At 36.8% G+C, this 27,131-nt stretch overlaps 1 protein-coding gene across 4 annotated transcripts in view; it reads left to right on the top strand.

The window, feature by feature from the left end:
* LOC149314598 (leucine-rich repeat-containing protein 4C) overlaps positions 1 to 27,131 on the top strand; it is a 1,025,265-nt gene that overhangs the window by 550,237 nt on the left and 447,897 nt on the right. For 3 of the 4 annotated variants that reach the window (XM_089521461.1, XM_089521463.1, XM_089521464.1), the window contains exon 3: positions 14,939 to 15,102. The gene's annotated coding sequence lies outside the window, so the exon portion shown is untranslated. Of the gene's footprint in view, positions 1 to 14,938; positions 15,174 to 27,131 lie in introns of all 4 variants that reach the window. The other variant, XM_089521462.1, reaches the window with a different exon arrangement.

Here is a 27,131-nt window from a genome sequence, read left to right as displayed (position 1 = left end):
GAGACCAGGGTTCAGTTCCCCACTCAGCCTTGGACACATACTGGCAAGTCACACTTCTCAGTCCAAGAGGAAGGCAAAGACAAACCCCTTTGAACAAACTTTGTTGAAAAAGCTCCATGATACAGTTGCCTTAGGCTAGCCATAAATCAGAAACAACTTGTAAGCACACAGTACCAACATCATGAATCAAGCAGACATCCGGGCATTAGGTTGGTGGTAGATAGCATGGAGTTTATCAGACAAGGGAAATTGGAAGTATAATCCAATGGCAATCCGAATGCAATCATGGGATTTAACGTTACTGCATGATATACTACCACATGCAATTTCAGGCAATGGGGAAGTCAGTCCGAATGCAATCTTAGGGTTTCACGTTATTGCGTGATAGACTACCATACGCAATTTTGGACAATGGCAAGCTATTTTCAGGCAATGGGAAGTCAGTTCAAATGCAATTCAAATTCACGTAAATTTGCTGAACTAGTGAATTCATGTGAATGCGTTCTGGTCCCACTTTCTTTTCATTCGAAATTAAGAGAAATTCCTCCCATGTGATAAACTCCCATGATATTGGAAGCCAACCAAGTCCAGTTTTCCCTATGCAAAATTACTAACCACATGAAGGGGCAATAGTAAACATAGCCTTCTGTGTGAAAAGTGGGGGGGGGGGGATCTAACATGAAAACCAGTGTGGTATAGTAGTTTGAGTATTGGGCACTCCATGGAACTTAGAGTTCAAAATCCTTCTCAGCAAAAGAAACTCTCAGCTAAAGAGGAAGGCAATGGCTAACCATCTCTGAATAAATCTTCCCAAGAATCTTCCCAAGAATCACATAAGTAGGAGTTGCCTTGCAGGAACATAACATAAATGGAAAAATGTATATAAGTGTAATGACTTCTTCTGGGCAAATATTGAAAATAACACATTCTTTTGTGGGGAAGGAAGCTCTTTTTAATCAGTTTCATTCACTTTGCTTCGGCCACTTGTCCTGTCTCTGTGTTATTGATTTCATAGTAAATTCAAAGACCTGGTATTCTTTATTGGACTTTGCAATGCTTATCCTATGAGGATTCTATATAATGTGGATTCCTATAACAAATATCAAACAGTGGAGGCATAAGTCAAAATTGACTTGAAGATATATAATAGCAATAATAATATAAATCTAACATCAACACACTGAGGTGGCACAAAAATGCTTGCCTATTTTATGGGCATGTGTAACAGCTTCATAAGTAAACACATTCAGAATACTACTAAACTTCTTCTAGAGTGATCCTAACAAATAAGAATCTGTTTACTCAAATAACTATTTAAATGCCCCTCTTTTCTATTTCTGCAGTTATATGGAGAGAATGAAAATACATAATGAGGTACATGGATTTCAACTGAGGACAGTGATTCCTAGAGTTTACATGTCCACTAGATAATAAGAAATGTAATGCAAACAAAGCCTATTTGGAAATGTTTCTTGAACACATTTTATTGTCTTTTACAGTAGCTCCCAAAATGGTGTGTGTATTTTTTTCTACTGACAAAAGTAGCAAGAATCTCTCCCCCTCCCCCTCCCCCCTTTCTTCTCATCGATGATACAAACATATTACATGCACATTGCTTTAAATTCCATTTTAGCAGTTTGTCATGCAATTGGTGACAAGGAAAAAATGCATGAAGTTTAACAACACCCACATAGCGTGCACCTTCCATCATATCTATCTATAACAGCTCCCATTATTAAAACTCAGGGTGATGAAGAATGACTGACTGTGGGAGTTATTCAAGTAAATAAAAGCAGTAGTTGGAGTAATGGCAAGGTTCCATCTTCACATCTATTTCGAGACTTCGAGAATTTACATTTCAATGTGCTTGGGATATGAATCTCCCAACATAATTCTCTACTCTTTTTCTTCCTCAGACGTTCTCTGATGAAGCCCTTGTTGATGCAGTTTTTGCCCTGATTATGTTTAAATAATATAGCAATGAAAGCACCTGTAGCATTCAAAATGGAAACTGCTCTTTCAAGTTTATCAAAAACATCCTTGTTAGCTGCTTTGTGTATAACAAATATGTGCAGCTGTGTTGCATATAACAAATATGCCCAGGTTGTATTATTCGTCTGTGTTGAAAATAATAAAAATTCTGTTATAACCTTAGAAATTTACAAAGGTATTGTGGCATACACTTCCATGGAACAGAGGCCACTTCCTCAGTTCCATTAAGTATCCTCCCAGGTGAAAGAACAATTACACCAAAGCTCAAATATATGTAAATTAAGAATGCTAAAAATGCTTTGTTCCAGACTGGTCTAAAGGTCAAGCTCTTCCAGACTGGCCTAGAGAAGCAAGAGCTCTTGCTGACTCAGTTGTTGCTGACTTTTTTCTGGTTGTTGTGTACTCTATATCCACTATCCACATTCACCCTCAGTGGGCTCTTTTCTGTTAGAAAGAAACATGTAAATAAATATATTTTGGGGAAGAAACTGGATATAGTGATTTCTTGGATCACATTTAAGCTGCTGAAGCTGGGGTTTGCACCTATGTTTTTGGATTTGTTCATTTTTTTCTTAGTCTTGCAGTAACTAGAGCATAAGTGAAACAGTGAAACAGAATCTTAGTGCAAAAATGCTATTTTGCTGTTTTATAGATGCTACAGGAGAAGGAGGTGAAAAAAAATTTCCTGACATCAATCTTGTAACCATCAAGCATGCAAACATTGCAGCATACTTCACAATACACAAGGCACATCAATGGGAGAATGGCCCAAAACCCAAGATGTACAACACCAATAGATGCATACCTGCCCCTTGGACTGTTTTGATCTCATTATTTATTTATGTATTTTTATTTAAGAGAGGGTGGCAAGAATAAGTTGCAGCTGCTGCTAGAACTGCCAATATATAGTCCAGAACAATTAAGAGCACCTTCTGGATTTATTTATTTTTTTAAAACAACAACCTTGAAATTATAATTGAAAATATTGGAATCTCCAGCAACATGTGTCCCATTTGTTCTCTTCATCCTACCCTTTGTATCAAGTAGTAGATTTCCACATGGAAATTCACATACACTTTCCATGTGCGTTTTCATAGTGTATACATTTATCTGAGCACTTTTTAAACAGAAGCTTTTCGGACAGTTTTCCCTCATTGAATAAATCATGGTTAAACACGTTTTCCAATTGGATAATTTTTAACCATCCAGAACATAGGCAAGCCTGGCAAATATATGAATTTCTGAGCCAAGGTGTGTTTTGTCTTTTGACTTCCAAGGCAAGATATGATTTGAAACTGTGTTTCTGGAGAGGAATGTGAACAGTGAAGATGTGTCCAGCTACTTTCCAGTAGATCAATTCACGGCAAAGATGTCAACTGCAGGGGCTTCCAACCAGCTACAGAAAAATTTCTGGATGCATCCCTATTGATTCTCCCCATTTTCTGACAAAATGGAAATGACTGTCTTGCAGAAGGGGTTGTCCTGTTTACAAGGTGGATTTTGAGATGGTGGCTTTGGGAGACATGACTACAGAGACGAAGCTATGTGATATATGTACATCTTCCAAAGCAGGATCTTGGCCAATGTTTACAGTACCACTTTCACCTTCCCCCATTGCCTGTCGGAATAACTGCTAAGTAAAACTTCTCTTAAAGAAACCCATATTCCACCTGCTGCAACCACTTCAACTGCTACTTTGCACATCATCAGCAAATTCAAATACAGTTATAAGCCAGATGTAAATAAGTTGCATAGTTTTTCTAAGCTTCTGAACTGCTGTTTTCATCCTAGGAAATGATGTTACTATTACAATCTTTCTTTTACAGCAATGAAGATTAGTTACTAAGCATGACTGAGTTCAAGCTCAAACAGCCTAAAAGGAAAGAACCATCTGCAATTGGCTGTTGAGAAATCCTGAACAAATCAACTTTCTTTGTATATAATATTTATATCTTATTAAGTGGGGTGAGGAAGGGAACAGTGGGTAAAAGGTCCAGTGTGTAGACACTAGTACTAGTTTAGCCCACATGTACACAAACAAATATGCTATAACATTCAAAGGATGGTAGCCATGGTGAAGGAAAGAGAGGGATGACTCATTTGCTTAATGACTCTGTTGCTCTGCCCACTTGGCCCAGAGATTGAATATCTCCTGTGAGCTTGTCAACAAAGCTATTATTCCACTCATTGGTCAAAATATGTTCATTTTCTGCTGACTGCTTAGGGAATCAATGCATTGTATGTTGATCTTTTCCTTGAGTTCATTTTCCTAGAGATGCTAATGTCTGAATCTCTGTTCATCTGCATCATGCAAACGTCCTGTTTATATGGCTTTCCAAATGCCAAAATAATAATTCACCTCAGTGGAGTCTCAAGGACAAAAGGAGATTATTTTTAAAAATGTGTTTATGTGAAGCTTTTTCTTAATTGAACTAGCCAATGTTATTGCTTCATCTCTGCCATTCCTTTCTCTTTCTCTCTCTAAAAACTGTTTACACTTGAACTGCACTGAGGAAAAAGGTTCTGCATATAACAGTATATGACCAAAAGGAAGGCACATGCGCATATATATATATATATATATATATATAGAGAGAGAGAGAGAGAGAGAGAGAGAGTAAAGAAGTTAAATATGCAAGTAATATTAACTGCTTCCACTTTGATAACCTCACTTCCTCTACAACACTACCATTAAACTTATATGACTATAGGTCAGGTACTTGACAGCAAACCTGATGATTTGTAGCAGATAAATCAAGTTAATTTTGACAGCTAAATATGATGTCTGAATTTAAAACAGTTATCAAAGAACTATTTCTTCTGGCAGGTCTATCCAGTTATTTTCCAACTATGACTTTAAATTTTAAATTGGTATCTTTAATTTTATGTCTGGATAATTTTAATGTGTGATGTCATCTTAATTCTATGTTGATGTGTTTTAACCTATGTGTTTAAATGGTTTCATGTGTTCAGTTATATTTTGTATTTTAATCTATGTTACACCCTGCCTCAAGCCTTGAGGAGAGGTGGATGAAAATGTGTGTTGATTTGGTTACTAAGGCCTGTTACAGACTGCCAAAATAAAGCTGCTTTGGGTCTCTTTGGAGGTATGCTATTTAAATGATGCATGGGTCCTATGAGTCCGGAGGTCACACCAAAGCCACACTCCATTCCTAAGCACTGGAGTGCAGCTTTGGTGCAGCTTCCGGATTCTTAGGGTGCATGCATCATTTAAACAGCATACCTCCAAAGAGACCCGAAGCAGCTTTATTTTGGCAGTCTGTAACAGGCCAAAATGTGAAATTTAAGACTCAGAAAAAGAAATGATGGGTTTATAAAGCACATGCTATAAAGCAGAAAGTTCTGTGTATTGTGGAAGTTGCTGAAGCAGTTGCTGATTCCAACCATGAACAGTTTCATATTTTAATAGATATTTGCAGCAAATAAGTAATTGAGGTGAATAGGGCTTACTCAGGGATGTAGTGGGGGGGGGGGTTTGAAGGCATTACCCCTCTAATAATAATTTTGCTCCCCTAAATGAAATATTAGTTAAGTCCTCAAATTTCTAGTATTGCAGTAGCTTAAAACTTTTGTAGATCATTTAGAAATATAATTTAGGCATACAAAAAAGGAGATACCAAAGGGAAGGAGAGCACAGCAAATATAAGAGTTTATACCTTGGTCTCAGTAGCCTCAGTCCTTGACTTGGTACACACATCAAGATAGTACCTAACTGGGTCTTTGTAACATATGAAAAAGACTTTTTTTTACATCCATTGAAAAGAATTAGTTGAAAGACAAGAGTAAGTTTGTGATAAGGAATTCATTGAATGATGCCACATTTAGCAATAGCATTCTCTGAAGATGCCAGCCACAGATGCTGGTGAAACGTCAGGAAGAAACTCTTCTAGAACATGGCCACATAGCCCAAAAAACCCACAAAAATATGGATGCTGGCCATGAAAGCCTTTGACTTCATACTTGCTATAGCTATTGCTATTTTTTAAGTAATGGGATTCTGAGAAATGACACACAAATGAACTGGGAAGTTGTTATATTCATAGGCAACACATGTCAATTGCTTCACAGTCTCACAGCCAACAGCTACCTGGGACATTTTAAAAAAGATTCTTGATCTTGAGTGTCACTGTGGTTGCTCATACATCAAATATTTTATTTATTTAATAATCATTGTGAAAGAATGTAGCATTATTGTTCAATTGTAGGAGATGGCTTGGCATGGTAGGTTTCAAAATGAAGTCAAAGGGAGACTGGTTCTGAATCAGTCTGATGGAAAATGACAAATCACATCTTAAATGTGAAACACATTAACTTAGTTGGTGAACTTAATGAATTAGCATGGCATTGAAAACAAATCTCATTGAGGGAGAAAGAGAAACGTATATGCTTATGTTTTGCTCACTAGTTCCTCACAATCAATTCAGCATTTCTTAAAAATCAAAAATATAAATCTGCCTATTGTCCTTAAATTCTGATCTTTAAAGGCCCTCAGTATTTGTCAGGCAGAAAAGACAGATAATTAATTATTGGAGTGACATTGGTGAAAACCCAAATGCAAATTTGTTTTCCCAAGCGTTCCAACTCTTCAGGAAAATATGTATATATAGTAGTGCCAAGACAAGGGGTAGGCAAAACAGTCAAACTTCATTTCACTCAGGTTCATTTTTCATTGCTAGGTTTATTCCATCCCAGACCTGTATAAGATTGCAAATTTGTGTTTATTTGTTGTTGTTGTTTTTTACCTCCAAAAGAAATTTGTAAGTTATCTGACACAGTTGCCTAACCCTGGATTCTAATATATGCACATTTTTGTGTACAATTTTCAAACTGACACATTTTTGAATTTGTGTTTTCAAATATACACATTTTGGTAAGAGATGTTGTTAATCACCTGCCATAGTTTCCCACACCTGGATTCTAAATAGGGATAGAAGTCCAAGCAAGTGGTAAAGGCTTTTCTTAGGTAGGGAAGTGTGATGATGCAGTTTCAATGTATTTTTGGTACAAATTTACTTACATTTACCATTATTTTTGCATTCATTATATTGAAAGTGTAAGATATTTATATATATAAAAAAGGGAGGGGGACAATAGATTTGTCCATACACAGCTTGAATGTTTAACTCTCAACGTCTATGAATGTTTACTTAACAACATAAATACTGAATTAAACTTGCCATTTTCTGAATTACATCATTTTTAACACATATATGGGCAAAATAATATGGCCTTCTGTGTGCTGTGCCTATTGAATTGGACCAGTCCAAATGGGAAAGAGTTTAACTTGTGCAGTTTCCTCTGCAGAAAATGCTGATTTTTGTGCATAAAAACCATGTGTAAATGTCCCAAACTATAAAGATTCTTATCAGTCCAGGATCCTTTTTGTTACAGTTTAATACTGAAAGAACATGTTTTTTGAATATTTTCAAATATTGTTTCCATCCCTAATAAAACATTGCTAGAAGCAACATTTTTCTCTCTCCTCCTCACATTATTCAAAAGTAGAGACAGAGCTATAGAATCAAGGGTAAGGTTTGAGATTATAATGGGAAACCAGGCGACTTCAATTCTATGTACTGAGCTTTGGATCAGACCCATCATGCTGAAAATCACTTAATTCCTTGCAGCAGAAATATTGGTGTTTATGAACAAGACAGAATTACATGTGATCAAAGCAAGGTACAGAAGCAGCTCCTCTACCCCTCCCTAGCTATTTATTCCAGGGATGATGCAAAGTGCTTACAGTCTGCAGTCAGGAACAAGGATCTCTGGGTTGTGGCCAAATCAATTTCCACTTCTCATGTAGTAATTTGTTCTGAATGTTATATAGGCAGCATAACAACATCTGGTTGAAGCATCAATAGACACTTGCCTTATGTTCAAAGAAATACCAGCTAAGTTTAGTTCATCTAACATACCTTCACAGGCAAAGAAGATTATTATAATGATACAAATAATCATGATGCCAAACAGAAATTCAATTTATGGCAAGCCCATTATTTAAAATGAGCATGTATGATAAATAAAATAATATGTCTGTCCATCTCTGTGTATGTGTCTCTCTTAAATTTCAAAAATTACGACACCTTGACACTTGATGAGGATATTAAAACGAATCTAGGGATGTGGACCATTGGAATATTTTATTTTAAAAACTTATTAATAAACTTTAGTTAATTTAAGTCTGTCTGTATCCTGCTGTACCTTATATACCAATGTCTCCAAGATCTTCGGGAAAAGGTCGTTACAGATTCCCTTTATCCTCCCAGCATATTTGGTCAGAGTAAGAGACACCCTTCTCAGTGGCTGTTCACAGGATTTGGAACTTCCACACCAAGGAGCTTAGAATGGCTTCCCCTTGCTGTTGTTCTTTCAGCAAGTGAAACCATTTCTGTTTTGACAAGGTTTAGAAATTGACTGCATGGGCTTTTAACAGTATTTTATCTTGCCAATATTTTTATTGGATCCATTTTAATTGATTTCATTTCTATTGGTAGTTTAATTTCATTTTAAAAATAATGGCTGGTATTCATTTGGGGATTTATGTATTCATATGTGGACTTATATCTGTGGGTAATAGAACTGAGCAGTCTCATAATGTTTGTATTCAGCAGGGGGCTAATGCTACATTACTACATAGAGCAGCCAGGAAAGTTATCATTATAGGTCAAAGTGGATGCACAATTGGACAGATGCATAATGGGATCAATGGGCAATTGGAGCCAATCCACAACAGGACATGATGTGCGTGAGCACTGAAGCACAATAATAATAAGGATTTATTTATTGCCCACCCAATCACGAAGAATCTGGGCGAGTTACAAAAGTAAAGAAAATACACAGCAAATAACAATAAAAATAACATAGCAAATCACAATCACAATAAATAATGAAAGAATGCATTGGAAATAACAGCAGCAATAAAAATAACAATAAAATGCATAAGAATTAACATAGCAAATCATAAAGTACAAAATTAATGCTCAAAATACATAGCTAGTAGCAATAACACTTTTGATTCTATTGATTTTTAATTTTTGTAATTAATGTTTCAGTTTTGTCTTTTTAAATTATTGTAAGCCACCTTGAATCTCATTTTGGGAAAAGGGTGGAATATAAATTCCACAAATGAATGAATGAATGAATGAATAAAACTGCATTGCCTAAATATTCTAAATGTCTTGTCACTGTCTAAATGTGGCCTTGAGGAGACATTTATAACTTTCACTTGTTATTGTATTCCTCTTCCTAATGCACCTATACCTTGTGCTAATGTTTGTCTATCATATACTTGAACCTATATAAAACTGAAAGACGGATTCCAAATGCTAAAACATGCAAGCATCCTAGAATGGCAAATGAATAGGGAAGAGATGACTTTGACTATTATAGCTTCAGACATTGACTTGGTTGCCATGGTTCTCTAATGATGCTTTCTGGCTGTGGTTAGTCACAGCAGTGTGGGAGGCATTGACCTTGTCACTGTGATGACCATAGCATGCTCTTTTGTGATTATTAAGGAAGGTGGAGTGGATATTCAGACACAGCTGAGCCAGCCAGCCATAGGCAAAGCTCATGTCAGAACAAGGCTGGACAATGGTGTATTTGCCTTTAAGTTCAAGGAGCTGTGAAGAACTTAATTTGCAGATTAAAGCCTAACTGGAAGTCTAGGACTCCAGCCGCACTACAAAGATAACCCAGTTTGACACTGTAACGATTCTCCACCACCTCACAATTCTTTCCTTCTTTGTGACCCAACACCTCTGTGGGTTTTAAAGGGCAGTAGCGTGGATGGAACAAGAATAAAAGTTTATTTTAACACAGAATAGGCAAAGATAACTTTGACATGAAGTTGTTACTATGTCTTCTTTTGTTATATATATATATATATATATAAGTCTGGTTTTAACTTTCTGATAATAACTCAGCCACACAGACTATACTATCACTCCAGAAGTTATGTAACCCAAACCCCTCTTCCTGAGTCTGGCTACAGTGAGTATCTCTTCTCTAGACTCTCCAGAATTAATATGGTCCCTCTCTGGACCTAACAGACCCTTCCTTGGTCTATTATCAAAATACTGTTCTCTCAGTCTCTAATCCTAACTATCTTCCCCACTGAACTCCAACTTCACCCTCAGGATTCCAAACCCTAACTGACTCAACCCAACTGCCAAGCGGAATCTTCAAACTCATCAGCCAGCACCTGATTGGCTTAGGGTCTCTGGCTTCTGATTGGCTGGTTTGTAAGTCAGTTCGTCAAAGACACTACTTTAACTTTCATAGCTCAGTGCTATGGAATTCTGGGCATTGTAGTTTTGTGGAACATTTAGCCTTCTAGAGTGCTCTGGGGCCACCAGGATTCCATTGCATTGAGCCATGGCAGTTAATGTGGTATCAAACTGGATTATTTCTGTAGTTTGGATGCAGCCTAGAAGAAAAAAGGAAGGCCAGTAAATTTCAGTAAGTTTCAGTAAGGGGTGGGTCCTTTGCCAAGCTGTGAATCCCAGCAGATGCTCAGCTTCAATGACATTGCATATTTTAAGTAAGACTAGTACACCCTCACTTTTTGGTTTTGAAAAGCATGACTTATCTTTTTGTGTGTATACCAGCCAATTCCAATATGCTAACCTTCTTGCCTTATTAACCAATTATGTTTTCTAGGTGAGATTTTAACTTTTGAAAATAGATGCGCACCTAAAGAACACACAAAGAGAGTGGGTCATTAAATGAAAGGAAAGTGGGGAGAAACTGTTCAGGTGATGGGTGAGCCCAGTGTGTTTTATTTTTCCTCAGAGACACTATGTGATAGTGTAAGTATAAAACTATACAAAAAGTATAAAACTATATTATGCATCATTTCTATGATATATAATATATAATACTAAATCAACACAAAGCACAAGATAATTACTGTCATTTTGTGCTTAATTTAAATGAGAAAAAGCAAAGTATAAGAACCTGTCAGTTTGTTGTTCAAATAAAATTGATGTGGTGTTACAAAACATTTCAATAGTTACAGGACTAACTACAGGCTTATACACTTCTATTCAACAAGTCCCGCTGTATTTAATGGGATTAATTCCCATATCTTGAGAAGGCTCTTTCCTCCCTTTAATGTATTGCAGCCTAAATCTGATCATAGTTAGCTCATATTAATAGAGTTATAAACTAACAGAGTTATAATTCAGTTACATTACAACTGTAGCTCAATGAGAAATAATTTCAGTGCTTTAGCAGCATAACTAAATCATATGGATCAAGTTTGGATGGAGAAATGTGGTCCATGAGCTGTTGCTTTGTGACCTCCAAGGGCCCCCTGAAGCCCTCCAAAATCACCAGGCACCACAATATTTTTAGGTGACTTTTTGGTCAAAAAAATGACTCAGAATAGCCGCAGGATGTAGCAGCTTTGCCCCCAGATCTTTCTGAGGCACTCAGTTTGATCTCTGTCTCTCTCGCTCTCTCACACACACACCAGCCAAAACCAAAACTGGAAGCAACATGATATAGCTGCAATCCCCACCCCATATGCAGTTATGATCATATGTGAAATTGCTAGTCTTGTATATCATGTTGTTGTGTGCAGATTTTTTAAAAATAATTATTTCAGTTGCTTTTGAGAATTGGAAAATAGAAGTTATGTTTTTAAAATCTACGATCACTTTAACTAATTACTTAAGAACTAGCCTTTGAGTTCAAGGTTTAAGGGACAGCCTAGTAACCACATTCTGTATAGTTAACCCATTTCCAAGCTCTGGCTATTTCTGAGTATATGTGAACTGTATAGAACAAGCTTGGGGGTAGCATTTTTGTAAATAATTGCACAGGTAATTTTCCTGGCCATGACCTCCCAGTGCCTTTCTCTCCAGGACACCTGGGATCAAGTAAAGTATTTTGAAAAGAAGCAGAAGGAGCAGCTGCCTGACTGCTCCTCTTCTACTGCTCACAACCAAAAGAAGAGGAGTGGATGTGTGGCTATCAAACTTTGCTTCCTTCCAAAATGTGCCCAGATGGCTAACCCCCTATACTATTCTGGAAGGTCTAAGTCTAAAGAGATAGCTTTTATAGTGTAACTCTAACTCTTTGGATACATTTATAGTTATATTAATATGGCCCTTCTGGGTGGTGAGACTATATTATATAGTCTCAATGATATCGTGCTCCTCCCTTCTGCTCTTTTGATTGTTGGTGCAATGACCTGGTGTATAGAATAAGGGTGTGTTTTATACTGCAGGCCAATGGTTTGCAGTAGTTTTATTTATTTTTATTTTTATTTGATAACTAAAAGTAAATATTTTAGGTGTTTTCAGTTTAGTTACTGAGTGAATCAGTGTGGTATAGTGGTTTGAGGACTGGACTACAACTCTGGAAACCGAGGTTCAAATCCTTACTCACCCATGGAAACCCACCTTGGGCAAGTCCCTCTCTCTCAACCTTAAAGGAAGACAAAGGCAACTCATCCTAACAAATATTCTCAAGAAGGCACACTATAACAACTAATGTTTGTAACTGTAATAGTAATGGTGACTCCCCTACCCCCCCCCCCCCAATAAGTTGGTGGAAAAGGTGACCATAGGTGTTCTCAGTCTTTCATTTTGGAGGCTATTGGTTAGGAAAAAATATGGGAGCACCACATTTTAATCCAAATAACAGAGCATCCTTTGTTACCATCTTGTCATTCTTGAAAATGAAAGACAAGGACAAATATCGTCTGGGCAGTAGTTTTTAATAGCTTTACTGCAGAATAGACATATCTGATCTTGCCTGGAAATGGCTTCTTCCTTGTCCTACCTTGGATGCATTTTTCAGAGACAATATGTAACCTTCTTCCTGAAAATGAAATATAGTGATGGCTGGTACAAGTAATAAAAGATATGAAATTCATTTGAGATTTAATAAAAGCAACTGGAGAGATTGAAAAATACCTTACTGGACTCTTCTGATATAGTGGTTCTCTACTTCCATTAAACATAATGTTTAAGAATTATTTTCTAATAGCATTCAACGTCTTAACTTTTTTAATATAAAAAGTGCTTCAAAGGGCCAGGACAGTTGTTATTTTTAATTACCAGAAATAAATTGGTTTTGAGAAGAGAGTTTTTCCTCCTGTGCAGGCAACAACATGTAACCAGAAGTACCACGGTTTCATGCATTCAAGAAGGGAAATGATATTTACAAAGACCATAGAAAACCCACCTAACTTAAGATGGAGTTGAATATGTTTCTGTAATCAGATCCTGCAAGAACGTGTAGTACATGATACTGGAAGATTTGAAGCAAACTTCTGACTATTTGAATGTCTGGTACAAGTTTCATACATGGAAAAGAAAGAAATTATGAACTCCAACTGTTGCGTGTTGTGTTAAATTCATTGTGATTTCCCTGTGGCTTCCAATAACCAGGTTTAAATCCTCCATGTCTCTGTGTTCCAAGGAGAGATAGTGTTTTCTTCACAGTTCTGATGTATTGTGGAGATTTAAACAGCAGCAGGCAGCAAGAGTAGCACCTATGAGGCTCTGAGCTCTTTTCATGCTTACACCTATGAAAAATATCTAAAAGGGCCCCCTCACTTTCACAACTTATGAACAGTGCTCCAAAAACAGAGCAGTGGCAGAATAATACAGTTGGCCCTCATTATACATGAATTTTTTATACACGGATTCAAGCATCCACGGCTTGAAAATATTCAAAAAGAATATGAATTTCAAGTATCAAACATTGATTTTTCCATTTTATATAAGGGACACCATTTTGCTATACCATTGTATTTAATGGGACTTGAACACACACAGATTTTGTTATTCATGAGGATTCCTGGAACCAAATCCCAGTGGATAACAAGGGTCCACTGCACCAAAATCTAAATGTGTATCTGCACTACATAATTACATCAGTTTGATAACACTGAAGTATCATGGCTCCATCTTAAGAAATCCTGGGTTTGTAGTGTGCCTTGGTACCTGGCAGTGGTGTCCTTGCACCTGGTGTCACCCGGTGTGGAAGAGTGGGGCTTCCAGAGTGTGTGTCTTCCAGGGGCAGGGCATCTGGTGGTGTGCTTGCTCCCTTCCCCCATACCACCCCATTCTTTTCCTCATGGGGAAAAGGATGTGATGCATAGGGTGATGAGCATATGTAAGAACAGCATGTGTGTGGAGGGCCCAAGTGAGTGTCACCATTCTTCTAGGGTATCATCCAGTGTAGACCACATCCCCGTAACCCTCCCCCCGCTTAGTGATGCCACTGGTACCTGGTAAAGGCATCTGAAGAAAAGAGAGAAATAGGGATTACATTTTTCATAGTGTAGACAGGAATTTGGGGATACCTTAGAAGTGTAGTTTTTAGAAGGATACAGTATTCCATACAATCAGTTTTAATCACTTTTATAGTATTTTAATGTGGTGGTTTTAAATTGGTTTTAGAACATTTTTAATTGTTTTCAATTTGTTGTGGAAGCTGCCTTGGTCAGAAACATTGCATATAAACCTTTGAATAAATAAATAAATATATCTCAGAAAACTGTAAATCCCAGGATTTCTTAAGATGGAGCTGTGACAACTAATGTGGTATAAAAATGATATAGCTGTGTAGTGCTGATACACGTCTAGTTGCCTTATGAGTAAAGCTGGCAATTTGTGGGATTTCAGTTGTCTTAAGTACATATTAAGTAATTATTCATATTTAGGCTATGTACATAAGGTATATAGGAAACATAAATGAAGATCATTATTGTATATGTCAAATTCCAAAAAAAACCCAAACCTATGAAATTCCAAACACTTCTTGCCCAAGCACTTTGGATAATGTAGACTCAATCTGTATTTCAGTTCATCAGTATTTTTTTTTATTAAACAAAGATTATTTAAATTAAAAGGATTAACAATTATAGCCTTTACTCTCTCTCTCTCTCTTTTTCTCCAATCAGGTCCAACTGGGGGGAAACAGTGGGGGAAGGAGAAATCACTCACCCTCTACAATCTGATGAAGAAATCTATCGAACCGTAACAGGAGGTAAAAGAAAAGAAAATAACCAATGGACTCAATTTTGGAAATTTGGAGAGTTGTCCAATGAAAAAAAATCCTACAGAGGTAATCAGTTGCTGTTTTCATTTCCAGTTCTCTGACATTTTCTCTTCTAATAACACGAGCAGAACTGCAGTGTGAGTGCAATTTCTTTTTCATCTATGTCATTTGTTTTTAACAGACTGTTAGGAAAAGGAGGAAAACAGCCTTGAGAAATATTACTGCCGATGGTGATTTATTTCTGGGGAATTGATATTAAACTGACTTTCAAATTGATGATTCTGGACACTTCAATGAAGTTGAAATAGCGGGAGGCCAGACTCATCTGCATGAGTCTTATAGATGTGTTTGAGTTTGTTGACAGCTTTCTATGTTCTGATGATGAGTGCCAATTGTGACATTATCATAGAACACAGTGTTTGGGGAAATTGTTTTATTTCCCTTCCCCATGAGCCTTAAAGTTGGTTCTGGCAGCATGATGCTGCAGTCAAATAAAGATATTTTGTGCTTAGCCTGGAATGGAATTCATTGCTTCTCAATCATCATCATGAGGAAAATCAGTAATTCTTTTTATTTGGCAAGTCAAACTTTTTAAGCACCTAAAATAAAAGAACATACTGATATAAATTGAAGTCTCTTGATGAGATTAGAAATAGTAATGTGAATAACTCAGCTAGGTGGTCAAGAAAGACCATACCCAACAGAAAGAGCCTTTATGGACATCATCAGAACAACCCATTCTGCTAAATCATATTGAATTAATCTCAGCAAAGCTGAATTCTTTGTATTTTAGAAATTGACTTATGGAATTGCATTATAGAAGAATGTTTCCTTCTCACTGAAGCAACAGCCAAGTGGGGCGTATCCATATTCTCATACTGAAGCATAGTGAGCTATTAGAGAAGAAAACACAAAAGTTAATTCAGCCTTGTTACTCCTGCCAGTTCCAGACTATAGCTTAATATACTTTTAGACTATTTTTAGATTATGTAACCTGAAACTGTCCCATTGGGACATCCACTAAGGTGTGCCAGTGCACACTGGGACATTCTTACCAGTGTCATGTTATGCATCTTTGCAATTCACTAACAATGGAGATTATCATACGGAGAAAAACACATCCTTGTCTCATCCTTTTCCCATCCTTATCATGCAAAAGACTTTCAAATAATGTTGCACTTATCCCAGCATTGTCCATCTGTGAAGTGGAATTGTCCACGATTGCGCAAAAGATTTTCACACGTCACACTTATCCTATCGTTGTCCCATCCATTATTAATGGGAGTTTTTGTTATTCAAAAGTGACAGGACAATTTCACTTCATGACAAGATAATGACAGGATAGTGCAATGTGCGAAAGAGTCTTTCGTGAAGTCACATGAAAAGGACAAGATAAGGACGGGAGTGATCCCATGCTTTGTCCCCCCCCATCTGATAATCTCCAGAGTTTCTTAGCTATGTAGCTAAGTACATGTAAAGTTATGTAATGCACACCATGACAGAGGACTGTGGCCAAATAATGCCATTGTGGTGAGAAGGTGGCACTGAGGAAAGTATAATCTACATTCCAACTGAGGATGTTAAACCCTGGTATCCTAGTCTTTAGCAGTAGTCCATGTTTTATTCTAATTAAACTTCTAAGATTCTTCATTGAACTATGTCACCTTTGCTTCTGAGTTGTTATGGGGTATAAACAGCTTCAGTGGCTCCAGCGGATGTTGTTGTTGGCAAGATAAATGAAGGAATTCTTGATTTTTCTCAGCCTCTTGTTGGCATGTTACACTTTGCTATCAATTTTGATTTTCTGATATGAACTGGAAAGGTGAAATATGTTGTCATCAAGAGAAGGGAAAAGCTTCCTGATTCTTTTTGGAGGGAATAACTGAAGGGTAGCTGTCCTGTATGCATGCTTTACAGGATGGTAGATCTTCTACTCTTCTGCTGAGCTTTGTTTTGTCATCTACATTAGAAAGTATTTATTTAGTATCTTTAGAACATCCCTGGAATAATTTGTACATTTAGAAGAGTCATCATCAGTATGCTTGCAACACATCTTTAGGTAAGCAGTTGTTAGCATCTAGATGTCTTCTGAGTCAGTGCTGAATGGGCTAGAACGATACTAACGGTGTAGATTGATGGTGGAAAAACCAGGGAATCTTGAAGCAGTTTTCGATCTATAAAATGGGATTTCAGATTTGTTCTCAAAGCAGATGCACAGCTTAAAAGGACTCTTACATATATGTGGTCATCTAATTAGACTCCAGTCTAATCTAGTTTGAGTAATATTGATTATTGCTTTTTTCAAATTTTTAATGGATATGGGTTTTATTGTATTATTCTTTTTATTTATATGTGTGTGTTTCAGACCTCTCAGATGCCAACATTTGAATAAATCTGTTAATAAATAGTGAGCTATCAGAGAAGAAGAAACAAAAGTTAATTCAGTCTTGTTACTCCTGCCAGTTCCAGACTATATCTTAATATATTTTTTAAGATGGACTATCTGGTGAATATAATTGCCCTATGGTGGTGGTAGCATTCATGTAGAATTGCTACTTGTCACCACTGATTATGCTGATTAAAACTGAAGGGAACAGCAGTTCATCAGCATCTGGAATACAGCACAATTCCACCCTTTCTCCTATGGAAACATGACAATATGAAATTTGTTAAAATAAATTGTGTCTTTTAAATAGAGTACATCTGACAAATTTGTTTTAAAAATTCTCTATCAAATTATACTGCTGTGATTTCTAAAATAACTTATAAAAATACAATCCTGTTGAAGAAGAAAAAACAGAATTGTCCAGTATAAATAAATATGCTTATTTTATTATTCTTTCTAAAACTCACAAATTCTAGGAGGTTGTTTGAACAGGTAGCCTTGTAAGTGATGTAGACATATGGCTGTGTGATCGCCTGTTGTGTAATACATGGTGAAGACTTGTTATAACAACAGTACCTGTAAAATAAAAGTCACCAATAATAGTTAATGTCAATAAATTGTCATTGATTCTAGCGAACCTAGTTGTAAAGCATGAGAGACTTTAGCAAATGTGGATATTTCTCCCAGCTCTGTATGTATGTATGTTTCTTTGAAGATAAGAGGTAGGAAGGAATTCATAGAAATAGTTGGAAAGATACCTTTTCTGAGAGAGCTGCCTTTCTCAAAGTGATTTAATTTATTGAATTTATTTGGTTGAGATAGGTGTGTATCATTTCTGAAGTGATATTTTCCACCAATTCTTTCTCTCTGTTCACAGAACACAATGCAGCTCTTAACAGACCTATAATCTGATGAATTAATTTATTTCTGGGGAACAGGCGAATCATCATATACATACATTGGTTGTGCAAGTGGACTAAATATCTTAACTGAAAAATTACCCATGTGTGTATCAAGGCAATGATGTTTGTTCAGCTTGATTTGGAGGTGAATGAATTGATAATGTATTCACCAACTTTAGAAAACCAGTTAATAAGTGATACTTCCATCTGATCTTGAAGAATCTACCCTGTGCTTTCTAAGCTCTCATCATCCTTTACAGATCAGAAAGTGGACTAGAAAGAAGTTGGACAAAATGAACTCTGAAGCAGGCCAAATACTCGCAGTTTCCACTAAGTTCAAAGGCTGCTTCAGAAATAGCATATGAGAAAATGCCTAGCACAGCCAAGGCATGAGACTTCTATTTTAGCTGCTGAACTCTAACATTCTGTATTTTGATCTTATATCAGTAATAGCATGGTACTTCTTCCTGAAATTTTACTTCAGGGACTGGAGAGCAAATGCAGAGCAACAAACAGTCTTTCAAATGTTCTCCATCTTAGATATATTCATTATTGTTTACCTATTAATGTTGTTGGTTGGTTTGGATATTGAATAAACTATTAAGCCTCCAGGGCCTCTTGATTCACCAGTGAAGGAAACCATGAATACATATTCTGATTAAGACTACTCTTGATGTAGAACTCTGAAACAGTTACTCTAAAACTCAAGTACAAGATACTGTTTATTGATATTCATAATGCATATGGAAATTATACATGAAACTGGAACAAGTAAGATACTTCTCCCTGCAATGCTTATCACAATTGGTATAAAAATATTGGTTGTCCAAAGTTTTATTTCTCCTTATGTTCCTCCTTCCCTCCATGTTCTATCATTGTATTTTCCACTTTAAGCAACACTATTCTTCTACATGTTTATAAATTATGTATCTGTTTAACCTAAATATTTCTATCTGGACATTCAGCCCACTAGGGCAAGAGAGGGAGTGAAATATGAAGCAAACACAATCTTTAATTTTACCTTTAATTTTTATCTATTTATGTTTTTAAAAGAAAAATTAAAAAAGCAATTTTCATTTCTCATGAAGATTTCATTTCTCAGACAGATATAAATAGTCACATATATCAAACTCAGGTAAGATGTGGTTCATAGCAGGTTGGATTGGGTACAAGCCAAATTGTATCATTGGCGCATTACAGACGGGCCCAAGAGGTGCCGTCGTTGCTCCGTGATTATGCATGAGGGGCGGCGCTTCCTGACGCGCCTTGCTCCTCGCGCGTAATGAGTACATCAAAATGGCGGCGCCCTATACAGATGGGCACCGCCATTTTGACATCGCAGACGCACAGCATCCTGACATCGTGCCCTGGAAGAGACGTCGCAAGTGCGCGCGTTGGCACTTGCGGCGTCTCTTCCGGGTTGCCGGAAGGAGCGCGATTTGCGCGCTCCTTTTTTGCAGCGCGGAGGAGTCGCACAGTTTGGCTGCTGCGACTCCACGCTGCAACCGGCAGCGGCCCAAGACCGCCCCTTTTGGGCGGTCTGTAACGGGCCACAATCTAAATCACTAAATCAGGTTCCAAACAAAAGCTCTAATATATGCCTACTTTCGTTTTCATATTCACTAGTTGTGATGACTTATGAAGAAATTCATACATCACTCATCGTCCACAACTGACAGTAACAATTAAGAAATCATTCCTCTATTTAACATAGATAATTAAACTTATTTTAACTAAAATAAACAATGGAGAAATCATTCTCTACAATTAACCCTCAGGACAAATATATCTTTAACTTGAGACTGTCCTCCTCAAATTTTACTAGTCCTTTCCCCATTTGTGATTCTATTCACCAGGCTTTGGGAAGGTTTACCTGTGGTTTGTAGGAAATAGCTTACTCTGTAGTAGCAGTGTCTCCTTTCTTTTCCTGTCTGTTTAAAAATGTACTTCCCTACCATCATTTTCCCTACTATTGGTTCCAAGGTGTTGATGAAGAAATGACAGATCCCCACTAACTGGATCATTTTATTTATTTATTTATTTATTGTTTCCACAAAGTATCTGGAATTTCAGGATATATAAACCTTTCAGTTGCTGGACTCAACTGTTTTGTTTTTTAAAAAATAATTGATTTAAATTTGAAAACAGTTTACAAAATTACCCAGAACATACAAACATACAAAACCTTAACAACACACAGAAGACAAACCCACCACCACCTTATATGCAACACAATGTATGCAATTCTAAACTGATATTTTGTTTGCCATTTTATGAAGTTCAGTTTCTTGTGAGTATTAAAAGGTAAACAAAAACGTCCCCTTCATTTCTCCATTTGAGCTTGATGAATTCTGTACCAAATATTTTTCATGGGGAAACCAATTATCCAGGGCTTTTCATGGGTTTAAGCTGTAGCAGTGACAGTGATTTTTCCACTCTAAAGTGTGGAAAATACACAGTCACTGATAGGCACTGCTGATGGCTTTAACTTTGCAGTTAACATTCATTATTCTTGATATGAATGTTCCATGTAACTTGGAACATGATGGACCACATAGAAAAGAAAAATCAGCAGCATGAATATGTGAGTGAGTCTTGACACTCACAAATTCTCAAGTTGTCTGGGAAACAAAAAATGTACCCATAGCAAAAGGTTTGCTGGATATATCTCATTGCATTCATTTGCATTTTCAAAGAAGTAACTGCATGTGTTATTTGCTTCATCAGCAGTAATAATTACAAAGATTAAAAAACAATGGTCTGTTTGTAATTCCTGTTTTTCCCCAAGACATATTGTATTATATATTTTAACTTTTGAATGGGAGCAAGTTAGGGATTTCTAGAGAATTTCATAAATCAATGTATTAACAAAAGCACTTCAAAAATATTCACACACACACACACTATATACACACACATACACACACACTGTTCTTGTGAAGTTTTACTGAATTTCTGAAATTTTTTTACAGTTTTATTTTATTCAAAAATAATAATTGTAAATTTTACACCTAATATTTTGGGAAAGTTGAGTGCCCATTTGATTTCTCTCACACCAGCTGAGATGACATGTTTAACAAATAAAATGACATCATTAGTAGATGGTTATATATTACGATGACAGACACTTTGATCACAACTGTGCAAAATTGCCCAATAGCTCATAAGAAGCAATCTCTGAAATGTATTGTCACTGCATGGAATCCATTATGATGAGCCTGTAAATTACATAACCCAAGGGAAGTAAAGCAATGGTATTACAAATAAGAACTCCCTGTTGGAGGAGGAGTTTGCATTCTTAATCCAAGTTTGGATTTATTATACTTGTTCCTGGTAAGCACTGATAAACTATGAGCCCTGACAAATGCAGAGCTAGGGAAGGGTCAATCTTTTGTATATTACTGTTTTCCCCATTTTAAAACATTTGTTTATTTATTTTGCTGAACAGATTCTTCCACTAGTTAGTATACAGTAATGCATGCAACTGAAATCTGCAGGAAGAAGGTTGAAATCCACAAAAGCTTATGCTAAAATAAACCAGTTAGTCTTAAAGGTGCAGCTAGATTCCATCTTCCTTCCCATTTCCTTTGTCATAATTGCAGTGAACACAATTAAAACACAGGAAAAATTGCTGTGGGAGGTTTTTTAGAGGATGGAAAGCACATGAAAAAGTATATACCATCTGTTGGCTAGCTTCTCCCTAAAGCTATATAAATAAAAAAGAATTTTTTTTTCATTGAAGATGAAACAATAGGCATGAGTGTCCAGTTTGAATGCACCAAATTTGCACTTCACAAACTTCCTGTATTTTAGAATGCAATATGTTTAGACTTCTATGTATTTTGGAAAAACATGGTTAAAACTTCTTATAGTTTGAGAAAATATCAATTAAAACACAAATGTTGCCAGAGATGAACCTTTCTTGCAGATCAGTGTGGAAAAAGGTTGGAAAAAAAATTATGATGAATGCAAGTGTATGTGAGGCAGACCAGAAATAAGAACTAATTAAAAGTTACCTTGGGGTACTAAAGCTCCTAGGATGCCCCACTTAACATCAACATACTGGCTAGAGGATTGTGAGAGTTGTGCAAAATGCAGTGTTTTCAAGCTCTGCTGAAAATAAATTGATCCACCTGTGTAGGATAGAAACACCTGGGTAGTTTTCACACATGCTCTTGGGTACTTTATAGAGCAAAGGGTGGGGAATTATCATTTCAAGCCTTTTCAATTTTGACTTCTCTTTCCATCATTGGGGGGGTGGTCCCTTTTATAGAGGTCACCTTCCCTCTGAGTGGGTGTGAGTTTGATAGTGAGACAGAGAAATGCCTTCTCTCCTTGTTTGTATAACAGAAAGCTTTCAAGCTGATCTCATCACTCTTTTCCTGCATGTTGTTGGCACTGACATCAAGTCAAAAATCGTTTTCTTTCTTCAGTGAGAGACAGGGAATAGCTGAATATCCATCCTGTGTGCTGTTTTAGAATGACAGGTTGGTGAATGGAACTAAAGGTACCTAGGGCAAATATCAAACAGCAAATGTGTTTATCTGCACTCAGTTTAGATGCACTTCCAGTATGACGGCATAAGGATTTGGTTGTTGTGTACCTTCATGTCAACTCTAATGTATGATGACCCTATCATAGGATTTCTCAACAAAATTTATTCAGAGGAAATTTATCATTCCCTTCTCTTATGGAGTACCTATCCAGTTTGGTCCTGCAGTTCAAACCTTGGGTCCAATAATTCACCTTGCCCTTTTTTAAATTAGGATCCCTCCCAGGAACTAGCACCCAAGATGGCTGCTATTCTAGACAAGTGCTGATCAATGAGTTCAGTGTATTAATGTGTGGCAAATTCTTAAATTAAAAATCAGGCAAACACAGTTGTAGAAAATAAAACCAGTTCAGATACAGCAATTAAATTAAAAGTGAACTCCCTGAACTCTTTCTCCATTCCTAATTCTCAAAGCCCTGTTCGGAGCTTATCACTCCTTTCATCCTAACTGCCTTTCATTTTGTCTTTCCCTCTCAAACTGCTTGTTGATTGTATGAATTGTACTAACCTACTACCTCTATTAAAAACAAACAAAAGTAAAAGATGGTTATGGAAATACCATATTTTCTGGCATATAAGACAACTGGGCATATAAGATAACCCCCAACTTTACCAGTTAAAATATAGAGTTTGGGATATGCTCACCGTATAAGACTATCTCTCTTCCAATGCACACCAAATAAAAATTAAAAAACCATCAGATTTGATTTCAATATGGTAATTTTAATTCAAATGCTTATGACATGCAGGTACTTAGCAGGAAACCTTGTTGTATACAAAGCCTGCTTGGACTGGTCAGCTCTCTCTGCCTGCCCAGCCCTCCTGTCTCCGAGACTATCTGAGTGGTAGCTGCTTTCTTATGTTCGCCGCATATGGTGGGGATGCGTCCATGGCTGTTTTTGAGCTCCCCCCACTATATGCGGTGACAGTAGATTCTCCAGTCTGGCTCAGAAGTTTCAGCACTGGACCTATAAAATGACACCTGGCGTATAAGATGACCCCCGACTTTTGAGAGATTTTCCTGGGTTAAAAAGTAGTCTTATACGCCAGAAAGTACAGTAACTATTTCAATGCCAAAAAATATACTCAGCACTTCTATTTCTGTACAGGGTTAATGAGACTGGGTGGCTGAGACAATGCATGTGACATTTCTTGCTATTGTGCATACAGCCAGAAGCTGCTTTCATACCTACACCAAACTCTAATGTTGATCACATTAGTGTTGAGGATGTTGTCAAAGAAATTCATGTACAAAAGAAATACCATGTTCATGGGAAGAGTGAGTCAGAGTCAGTCAGTGCAAGTGAGAGTTTGAAAGGCTTTCAGAATGATCATAGTGGAATATTGAAAATTATTGTGTTTCTTCTTCCATTTCTGCAAGTAAACGTATTTGGTTGTTTCCGGCTGGCTTTTTGATGTTATCGTGAAATTCATAACAATATATTTTGGCTGAGCATCAGGATGGATCACTCGCTGGATATAAACATAAAATTATTGATGATGTTGATGAGGATGCATACTGTTCAAAGAAAAATGAAGCTTCTTCCAGTCATCTAAAAAAAGTGTTGTAATTATAGCAAGAAATATCTGTCAATTGGCTTCATGTATACCGACCCAGAAGACAAGCAACTACCATAGTGTGTGTTATGTTATGATATATTGTCCAACAAGGCCATGAAACTGTCGAAACTGTGAAGACTTTTTGATACGAAACATAAAGAACATGCCACAAAGAACATCAGTTTTGTTTTGTTTTTTAAGTTATGAGCAGGCACTTTAGACAGCCTTCTGTCCTTTCACAGACCAGTAAAATGAGTACCCATCTTATTGGGGGCAAGTGGATTTCACATTGTAAACCGCTTAGAGAGTGCTGAGTTCACTATGAAGGGGTATAGATATGTAAAGTGCTATTGCTAGTGTTACTGATACAGTTACGAAGCAAATCAACTTAAACAAGTTTATAACATCTCATAACACGGAATGGTTGGAATGTAGTGGGAATAGCAGAGAAGGGGCATGAGCAATGTCTGGAAAGTTCACTGGACTTGTAACACATATTAAGGAAATCATACCATTGATAGCTTATTGCTGCAAACATAGAGAAACTCTAGTTGCTACCACAGGCCTTAAATGTTAATTTCAAAATTGTCAATCTTACAAAAAAGAAAATCACTAAATTAAAGACTTTTTGAGCAGCTTTGCAAAGATATAGAAAGTGAACACCACCAGCACTTGCTTCACTGTGAAGTTTGTTGGCTATTGTGGAGTAAAGATTTGTCTCATTTTGGGCAATTGAGAGACAAGCTAAGATTATTCCTCATGGACCAGCAATTTTGCCTCTGCAATCATTTGGCAGATTCTTTCTGGTTAGTAAAATTAGCATATCTGTCAAATATCTTCACCAGTTTATATATACCCCAACTTAAATCTTCAAGAAGAAAAAGTTAACTGTTTTTCAAGTTGAAGACAAGATTGAAGTACTGATGAAAAAGATGGAATTGTGGCATCATTGTCTATCAAACTGAAACCATGTGACATTTCCAAACCTCACAAATTTACTCGGTTCTACTGACAAAAAGTTACCTGAGGAGGACACATAATTTATTGTACTGCATTTGAAAAATTTGCAGCATAGTTTCTGGGTGTATTTCTCAATCCCTGATGTAAGCAAAAACTTGATTATAGATCCATTTTTAGTTAATGTATATTAACTGGAGGAGTTCACAGCAGCAGAGAAAGACAAGCTCATAGAAATATCTGTGGATGGTGTTTTGAAACTGCAGTTCAAGAAACAGTTCCTTCCAAATTTCTGGGGTCTCTTCTAAGCAGATTTTCCTGCACTATCACAGAGGGTTACAAAAGTATTGATGCCTTTTGTAATTACATATTTGTGTGAAAATTTTGTCTCTGTTCTTGTTTATCTTAAAATTATAGAGACCATTTGAGAAACAGAGTCAGAACTCAAAATACAAGTTTCAGCTATTAAGTCATATATAATAAGGCTTGTAAGTGAAATGTAGCAGCAGCCTTTTCGTTGATTAATTACACAGGGCTGCAATGAAAAACATTTTTTCCAATATTGTTGCTGTTTTTAATTTATGTGGGGGTGCTGAATTAAAAAACACACAGTAAAAATGTCACACTACACACATTTCTTTCACAAATTTTATATTTTTATTCAATGCAGTTTTTTCTCATCTTTGATTAAGTGTGGACATTGATTTCTTCTACTGCTTTTAAATGAATTTTGTGTTTTATATAAAGAAATTAAAGTCTTTTGAAAGTCTGTTCGAAGACTTTAACTTCTTTCTTAGTCATTGCAGGATAACTATTTGCAAGATAGTTTCATTCATTTGCATATTACACCACAGAAAGGTAAAGGTTTCCCCTTTGACATCATTGTCTAGTCATGTCCAACTGTAGGGAATGGTGTTCATCTCCATTACTAAGCCGTGTTGTCAAAGGTGAGTCCATGGTCATGTGGCCAGCATGACTGCATGGAATGCTGTTACCTTCCACCAAAGTGGTACCTAGTTATCAACTTGCACTTTTACATATGTTCGAACTGCTAGGTTGGCAGAAGCTGGGACTAGTGACGGAAGTTCACTCTGTCACACAGAGGCTGTGCAGACCTCCCCTAAGGGGTGGCTTGCAGCCACCTCCATCTTCACCAGATTGGGATTATGGCAACTGCATGCCACAGCCCCGATCTGGCCTTTCAAGATCACAAAAAGGAGCCACAGAAAGCAACTCCTTTTTGCACCCTTTTTGCTTTATGGTGCTCCTTTGCTGCTGCACCATCTAAAAGCAATGCCAGAGGAGTGTGGCATCATGCCGCCATGGTGGTGGAGTTGGTGTGTGCATCATTTGGACACCACACCCTGACTCCACCCCCAGGCTGGCCTTAATGGCCAGTCTGCACAGCCCCACTGTTCTTGGATCTCAAACTGCCAATCTTCTGACCTTGCGATTGTCAGAGTCAGAGTCTTAACCACTAAGCCACTGTGTTCCTCTGAGAAAAAGTATATGAATGAACAAATCAGAGGTCATTTTCTTAAATTTAAAATGCCAAATTGATATAAGAGTAGCATATATTTTTAAAAGGTTTTTTAATGACCCTCAGTTCTGCAAGCCTGTGTTAATCAAAATTAACAAGTAATATTAGACCATGGTTTGGTGCCCAGATATTATCATTATTATGATTATTATTAGGAATAATTCCAATATAAATATTATAGTAGGAATGTGTTCATTT

The sequence above is a fragment of the Sceloporus occidentalis genome, unplaced genomic scaffold, assembly GCF_023333645.1.
Source record: "Sceloporus occidentalis isolate IW3139 unplaced genomic scaffold, rSceOcc1.0.p SCAF_4, whole genome shotgun sequence".
Classification (NCBI taxonomy): Eukaryota; Metazoa; Chordata; class Lepidosauria; order Squamata; family Phrynosomatidae; genus Sceloporus; species Sceloporus occidentalis.
Note: the sequence above shows the minus strand (reverse complement) of the source record. Positions and strands in the feature narration are given on the sequence as shown.